Source organism: Bombus impatiens, unplaced genomic scaffold, assembly GCF_000188095.3.
Source record: "Bombus impatiens unplaced genomic scaffold, BIMP_2.2 scf_1225, whole genome shotgun sequence".
Taxonomy (NCBI): Eukaryota; Metazoa; Arthropoda; class Insecta; order Hymenoptera; family Apidae; genus Bombus; species Bombus impatiens.
In genome coordinates this window covers 1-8,762 of record NT_177644.1, presented here as the reverse complement: position 1 = coordinate 8,762, position 8,762 = coordinate 1, and the positions used below count along the sequence as shown (strand labels likewise).

The 8,762-nt window shown below is 34.8% G+C and overlaps 1 non-coding gene across 1 annotated transcript; it reads right to left on the bottom strand.

The window, feature by feature from the left end:
- Window positions 1-7,703: 7,703 nt before the first annotated feature.
- Window positions 7,704-7,810, bottom strand: LOC112213776. The gene has a single exon (XR_002947681.1). It is a non-coding gene; the product is annotated as a U6atac minor spliceosomal RNA (small nuclear RNA).
- Window positions 7,811-8,762: the final 952 nt, after the last annotated feature.

Below are 8,762 nucleotides of genomic sequence, written 5' to 3'. Positions count from 1 at the left end.
ATTTTACCATTAGGTGGTATTGACGAAATCCGCAATCACTTAGTTGCCAATCTAATAATATCTATGTCGTGATAGATGTCTTTAGTACGATTAGTCATACGTTTATAGTGATCAATGAAAGTGTTGGCACAGATTGACTTGTTTTGTAAACTTTTATACGAATTCGTTAAAAAAGATACAATTGTTTGTTTAACTTTTTTGTAAAATATAAAAAGTGGAGGTCGAAGACACTTATGATATTGATTTTGTTTTTTACGATATTTATGAACTTCTATTCTGAGTAATTCTTGTAAAGAATTTCTGTTTCTATAACGATTTCTATTTTGATTCTTATACGCTTTGTTTCTAGATTAATTATTTACAAAACTTTATTATTTCCGAGACAGTCCTAGAATTGTTTCTTGTATCGATTTTATAGTAATTGAAACATTACGTTTCTATAAGAACAGTTCATACACATATATCTTTCATTATTTAGTTTTATACTTTAGAGTGGAAATTTATTGCGGATTTTGTCAATGCCACCTAATGGCAAAATCCGCAATCACTTAGTTGCCAACCCAATATATGTTACACTTTACGAAAAGGAATATTCATATTTATAAATCATATAGAAATCATATTTATGATTATAGAGATGTGTATAATTTTATGTGCTAGACTAGATTGACCGCGTAGTAGCTATACATATACGTGAATATGAGTGTGTGGAAGTATATGTGTGCGCGGTGGCTCGTAAACAAAGGAATGTAAACTTTTCAGTTAACTGCGGTATGGAAGAAGGTGGGACGCGTGCAAGTGTGTATCGATGAATATCTTTGAAATCCTTTATCAAATAAATATATAACTATTTTAATATAAATTCCAAGTGTAAATTTAGTGTTTCTATATCATTATTTTGGCAATTAAGATCCAAAATTCTCAACAATGATTTTTATATCTTATTAGTATTTTATAACAGTAATAAGTAACTGAATTTATTAGAAATTTGTTTCGAAATATCGAAATATTCGAGTTTCGAAAATATTATATGTATTATCTTTATGTCCAATTTACTCTGTTTGTAAAAACAGAAGAAGAAGAGCAAGATCTACGACAAATGTCGATATGGATCAATGTGAGTTACTCGAAATACAGAAATGGAAAATCGATGACGAATATGTTTACTCATTTTGCATATGTTTCCTGTGTAGCTAAAGGTCGATAAAACCGTGCCGTGTTCGTTCCGTGTTCCGGCTATGTTCTGGATTAGGTTCCGTCTCCATAGTTCTAAATCAGAGTTGGGCTAAAAGTTAATCTGGTTGATTAACGATTATGACTAACGTAAAATCATGTTCATAATTAATGATCACGATTACCAAGTAATCTAGCAATCATAATTAATGAATAACTGAAGTAATCAAAGCAAATGTATTCAGTAGGCATGATTGACTCAGAAATTTGATATGTATTATGGTAGTTATAGTGATATTGGACAATTTTTAGAAAATCCACATTTGTTGAATAATTCAACGAAAAAATATTTACATAATAAATGAATATAAATTATGATGTTGATGTGCGAGTGGGAGTACAGTACGCTTTTAATTTGACTTTCATTAAAAATATTTCATCTGAGAGTCTATGCGCCTTCGGTTCCTTTTCCATCGTTGCATGATGAAAGGATAATCTCTTCACGGTTGCTGACGTTGGTAATGGCGTATTACGTATAAGAAAAAAACGTTTCTTATCGATGGATTCTGATATGGAAGATATAAACCTTGCTGTTTTTCACATATCAAATGTATTAGGTTGTCCGACAGGTTTCTTTCGTTTTATGACGAAAAAATAGACGCACATTTTTTGTTTTATATTATTTTGTTGAATTTCGTACGATCCATTTTGTTCTATTGAGATAAACACCACGACATTTCACAGACTTAGTTTCACGTTTGTACGAAGGTGCATTGTTGTAAAAAACACGTTTACGAATGAAAGACACTTTCCGGACAACCTAATATTATAGAATTTCTAACTCTGTCCTAGATGCAGGTAAAGTAATTTCATGGGAATTATTTCCAAAATCGAAGAACCTGTCACCAGACGAAGCTTCTTTTTGTTGTTCTGAATATTGACTTGGGCTGCTTCTTTAAAAGGTTGCATTAATCTTTCGCTTCGTGTAGGTGACAAGCGAAGTGATCACCATCGCTGTTTAAATCGCCGAGATGAGAAAGCCGATGTTACACCTTTTTCAATTTTTCCAGTAGAAAGGGTTTAAAAATTCGTGAAATCTTACTTTTATATTGATCGAAAGAGTTTCTGCAAATGGCTTAGAATAAATCCGTTCAAAATTCATTATCGCTTTAAGTTTTGCATGTAGAGAAAGAAATGGTATGAAAATTCCGTAAGTTGTATTACTTTCACGTTGTAACATATTTAAAGCATAGCAAAAGATTTCCTATACTTTCAATGATTCCCTAGCTACTGACAATCTTAATTGTTTAATTTCGCGAAGTTTATTACTTTTTCCATTTATTGCAACAATTTGTGACGAATTATACAAACTGTTCTACCTAGTTTGCTCAAGTCTGGTCAGAGTATGGCATAAAATATCCTGAATTGTTTCTGCAGTTTTTGGCTGTGCTGTCATTTTCCACAAATAGTGACATTTCTGTATAACTCTACTATATGCAGTTGTTAATTGTGTCAGTTCTTATAAAATTCTGTAATTGAAAACATCGAAAATTTGTTTCCATTTAAATTAAACTAATTTCAAATGTATGCGAGCAGCAATAAGATCCGTTTCATTAACACTAGAACTATCACACCAGTCAAATTGAATGGTTTTACAACGTCATTTAAAAATTCCTACTTCGTGTTATATTTTTTTTCCGCAATGATGTAATGACTCTCGCAACGATAGCTAAAAGAATAATATAATGAATTTTATTTTGTTTTTTATGTATTCAAACTGAAAATAATTTTGTATCAAGGCTACGTATACCAATAGCAGTCAAAATGACTGCTACTTGTCAAAGCGTGAAATGATGCTGCAATCTGTTTATCGAACCCCAATTAAGTTATCGAATCCCAATTAACCAGTTTCCTCGTTTTCTACAACTTGCCACACGTTTTTCAAATTTTTACCGCGTATCGTTCGATATGACGATATCAGATGTTAGAAAAATTCCGGATCGATGGCTAGATGCTGACACTGGAAATACCATAGCAGTGAAAATGACCGGTTCTACAATTTTATAAACGTGTCGACTCTCGTTTAGAGATTACGGTTCCAGATGGATCAATAATACCAAAAGTCTACTACATAACATTGAATTCCTTCTGTAAGAAAGTAATAAATCAATAAATATAAAAATATTCTATTATTATGTATTTTTTAAAGACCAGTCATTTTCAGTGGTTTTGGTCGAAATAGCTTCGTGTTGACTATCGGTAGTTCTAGTGTCAAACGTTCGTTCGCAATTATTTATGCATTTTACGTTTACTCCAAATAATTGGAAGGCTTTACCAAAATTGCTTGTATTATCTATAGTCGTTGCAACAATTTTGTCTTCAGCAATATCATACGTATCGTACATACAATATCATACGTTTCTTGGATCAGTTCATTCTATCTGTACCGTGAACTCTACCAAATCTTCAACATGCTAATGCAATGGACTCTTTCTTTAGATTATTATTTATCCAACGTGCTATCATTCCAAAGAAACTTTTCTTTTCATTTGAACGTATGTTAACGATTGTGTATAAAAATTGCAGGTTTCGTGTATCATTAAAAAAACTTTTTTATTATTTATGTGTTCAATTCCAATTCGTCGACTAGAAGAAGGATGACTTAAAACGTGCAATCCACACGATGATGTTTATATTATTATATAATGATAGAAAGAATATGATAGAAAAAGAGTCTTTCGGGCATTCTAACGGAATCATTAGATGGAGAAAATATATTTTACATATACATTTGTAACGTCATCTTCAAATTGCTCTTGCACTATATATTGCGGATTTTGTAATTGCCTTCTCATGACAAAATCCGCAATCACTTAGTTGTCAACCCAATATATGAATTGCTTAATCCTCCCCCTAATAGTTTGAGGTTGAAAATTCTACTGTGCTTAAGTGCTGTGACACCGTATCAGATGGAAATATTATAATAATCTAACATCGAGGAATTGGAACTGAAGCTACATTTTAAATTAATCTCATACGAATACAATCAGTTTGCTATATAAATTCGTAATATTAATATCCGTTAATACAAATATCAAGTGTTACATGATCGAAGACATTCGAGGTTGTAAAATGATGTGATTCTAGGCTTAGACACAACAACACAGAATTACATTTTGAGAGAGGAGTGCAAGATAGAGGAAATAAGAGAAAAGGCACTGAAAAGAGCAGTAAGGTACGAGGAGAAAGCCTTAGAATCGAAGAAGGAATTAGTAAAGGAGTGTATAAAGGAGAGAGAAAGGAATTGGGGAAAGGGCCAAGAAGGGAAAAGAGCAAGGAAAAGAAAGATGAGGTTAGAGGAGGCGAGAGAGGGAAGGACACAAGTGGAGACAGGAGATGGACAAGAAAGGATGACAGCAAATCAAATCATACAAGAAAGAGGGAAGAGAGAAACAGAGGAGAGGGAGAAATAGATATTACAGAAACATAGCCAAAGAAGGGCTACCAAAGTATCTAGAAGGAAAGATGAAACGGAAGGACAGAAGTATAGAAGCAAGATTTAGATGTAGTAACGAAACCAGGGCAAGGGAACGCTGGAAAGAGGAGGGAGAAAGAGGATGCAGATTATGCAAAAAGGGAGAGGAGGACTTGAAACACATATTAGAGGAATGTGAGATAACAGGAGGAGCAAGGAACATGGTAAAAACACTAAATGAGACTGGAGAAGGACTGGCAGAAGTGAAAGCGATAATAGAGGAGAGAAGAGTAGCAGAAGAGGGGAGGAACGACAGGGAGGGAGCACAGCAAGGAAGCAAAAGCCAAAGACGGAAAGAGCACTTAGTTACAAGCGTTAGATATAAGTTAGTACATGGAGATAGATCAAGTAAGGTGCAATAGATAGGTATAAGCAGTTGTATATAATTATAGAAGAGCTAGTGTAAGAGATATATAAGCGATGTAAGGGCATTATATAAGAAATGTAAACCGAAAGTCGTCCAAAGCCGAAAGATATGGAATAAGAATAAATAAATAAAACTCTTAACGATTAACAACAAATAACGATTAACCACGATTAACGATTGCGGCGGCACGTGTCACGGAACTTTCCAACGGTTTCGTCATACAAAGCGTTACGCCGTCAAAGCGCAACACCAACGTGCCCAATATGCCATCGATTTCTTCCGCCGAATTCTCGCAACAGCATACACGCGCCAGCCGCTGCGGCACATCCAATAAATGCACCTAGTGGGGATATCGATGGGTAACGAAGGGAAGAATCCGTTCGATCTGGAACAAAAAGGACATTCTACCCCGAACCGCGAAGCGCCAATGATGAAGAGGAACAACTCGGCTAGTTTCGAGAGATCCGTTAATCGCCGCTGTTGTTAATCGTCGTCAAGCGTCAACTGTTGTTAATCGTTAAGTGTTATTCATTGTTATCGAATGATAGAGTTTAATAAACGTTATTGGTTGAACATACTTGAGTGTACCTTCAATACCTATTACACCATACACCTCAATCTATAAAAAAAATGGAGTAATGGATAAAACAGTGCACAATTTCTCTCTACAATTGTTCCTTAACACTAGAACTACCGATAGTTAACACGAAGCTATTTCTACCAAAACCAGTGAAAATGACTGGTCTTTAAAAAATAGGTAATAATAGAATATTTGTATATTTATTGACTTATTACTTTCTTACAGAAGCAATTCCATGTTATGTATTAGATTTTTAGTATTATTGATCTATCTGGGATCCCTAAATGAGGGTTGACACATTTATAAAATTGTAGAATCAGTCATTTTGACTGCTGTGGTATTTCTAGCGTTAGTCTAGTGTTAGCATCTAGCGATCTAGCGACCGATCCGGAATTTTCCTGATATCTGATATCATATTGAATGATACGCGGTAAAAATTTGAAAAACGTGTGGCAAGTTGTAGAAAACGAGGAAACTGGTTAATTGTGGTTCGATAAACAGATTGCAGGATCCTTTATGCTTTGACAAGTACCGGTCATTTTGACTGCTATTGGTATAAGTAGCCTCGATACGAAATTATTTTGAGTTTGATTACATAAAAAACGAAATAAAATCCATTATATTATTCTTTTAGTTATTGTAGTATCGTGGAAATTAAGATATAAATTTTTTCCCGATTACTTACAATTTATTAATAGTGAATTAAATATACAAATCTAAATTGGACAGAAAATGATGTCTGTTTAACTGAAACTAAATGCGATACTCGTATCTATATCAAATAACTTTACAATTATTTGGCAACTCTCGTTTCTCTCTCTCTCTCTCTCTCTCTCTCTCTCTGTCTCTGTCTCTCTGTAGCAACTCTAACAACTGACAACTCGATCGATTCTCTCCCCTCTACTCTTCAATGTCTCCATCAACTCTGACTCTCGCACACACTCACTTTTCGACTCGCATACTCTGACCTGTAGGTCGTCCCTCCCTAAAACAAGAAACCGTCCTTCTGTTCTAACGTTCTTTGTTGTTTTTCTCATATCTCTGTAAGAACTAGGTGACTTTAGTCACATAGGTGCTCTTAAATGTAAACGAACCACAGAAAGACGACGTACACGGTTTTTCTAATTTCAACTGACCTCTAATTCAAATTACTTTACGATATTACATCGTAATAAGTCGTTGCAAAAGTCATTACATCATTGCGGAAAGAAAATATAACATGCAGTAGGAATTTTAAAATAAAATTGTAAAACCAATCCATTTCACTGGTGTGGTAGTTCTAGTGTCAACTTCAGTTAGGATCGAGTTTTAGTCCCTTTCGATTATTTTAGTAGAATCATCTTGTCAATAAAATATCTGAAATAAAATAGTTGTTACGATGTCTAGAGGGTGAAATAAATCTCTGCTTGAGCTCAATTTTCTTGATTACATTGACAAAAATATGAATTTTCATAAAAATTCGCAGTCTCGTAGAAATGTAAATCCGGCTGAATAACATCGATATGCAGATGAGATCATTCCTTATGAAAACATAAGAAGAAAATATAGGATCTTCGTTTTCGATAAAATCAAATTTGAAAATGTGTCAAATATATGTACTTGAATATTGTTAATTCCGGATTGGACGGGTGTAAATAATCAACAGGAAGTTATACAACGTGTGAAAAAAAAGTCAAAGACGCATCGCTTATGAGATAAATAAATTCGGAAGTTTATCGAAAGTGTATACTAGGACAATTTTTAATTAAATATATCCAAATTCTAATTTCATAAAAATGAAGCCATTTTCGCAGATAAAGTAACTTCCTGCTGATTGTTTGTTCATACCCAGTCTATAATTAGCCACGTTCAAGTATACTTGACAAATTTTCACACTCGCTTGCTTGGAAACTAAACCACGGACGAAAAATTTGTATCTTATATTCTCTTACTATCTTTTCACATGGAACTATCGCATGGTTGTCTGTAAAGATTATTCGACCGAATCCTGTGTATTGAACAAGATGCAAACAGTTCCCATACTATTGAACTTTAAAACAATTGATTTTAAAAAGGTCTGGTAAGTGCCGCCGAAAGGCGACAGTGTCTTACCATTTATATGTATGTTCCACCCTTGTATACGGGAGTGTTAAACGTCTCTCCTTTCATACTAGAAAAAAAATTTTTTTTTTTTTTACGTGGAGGAAATCTTCATAGACACCTTTACCACCCTTGGCACAGGTGGGCGGAAGGTAGTGCCGGATTCTTACCGGCTAAAACCTCCAAACCTGGACAGTAGACCAGTGTTGTACGAGTTGATCGTCGGGCCCCTGTGTGCTTAACACGAAGCCCGTTCAACCAAGTACTCCCAGAAAATACATCCACAGCACATGCAAGGGTGGGGCTTGGCCACTTGCCTGCGTGTATATACACAGTAAGAGAAGAAATTTTAAAACCCTTTTTAAAGGTACAATATGCCGAGTATTCGAACTCGTGACGCGTCGTCTTTCAGTTCTGGGCTTTAAGGAGCGTAGCTGGCTGCCCAGCCGAACTTCTAGCTGATTGGAAAGTATTTGATTCTTAATGTGGCAATGTATATCATAGGAATTATTCTAATTAGCCTCTTGAGGGAGATGTACTTTTTTCATAGCCCTCTCAACATACAAGGGGCAAAGGTAAATAATTCCCTTAATTAGAACTATTATTATTAAATCTATTATGAAGCTGTTAATAATATATTTTTGCTGCCATTACATTTCTTGTAGTATGGGCAGAGTTGAGGGGCAAGGAGATGATCCTGAGTGCCCTATGTAATGAGGAAAATTTAGTTTTGGGCGATGTGCAAGGGTAAGGTCAGAATCTAACGGTTCACTGTCAGGTAGCGTGGAATGACGTGGGTTTGGATGACTGTTGTCACAACAGCATCGTCACCGAACTTCACTGGTTCATCGTCCTCAGATCAGTCAACATATCTTCGTTAGTTGTCATCCTTAGATAAGTCAACATCTTCTTGCCTGATTGTCCATCTTTAGATCAGTCATCTGTTTAACTTATATCTATACGCACTTTGTCTATGTCGATAAAGTTGCTGGAATAAAGTGTACGTTGTAACCTGTTATTCTCAGTGT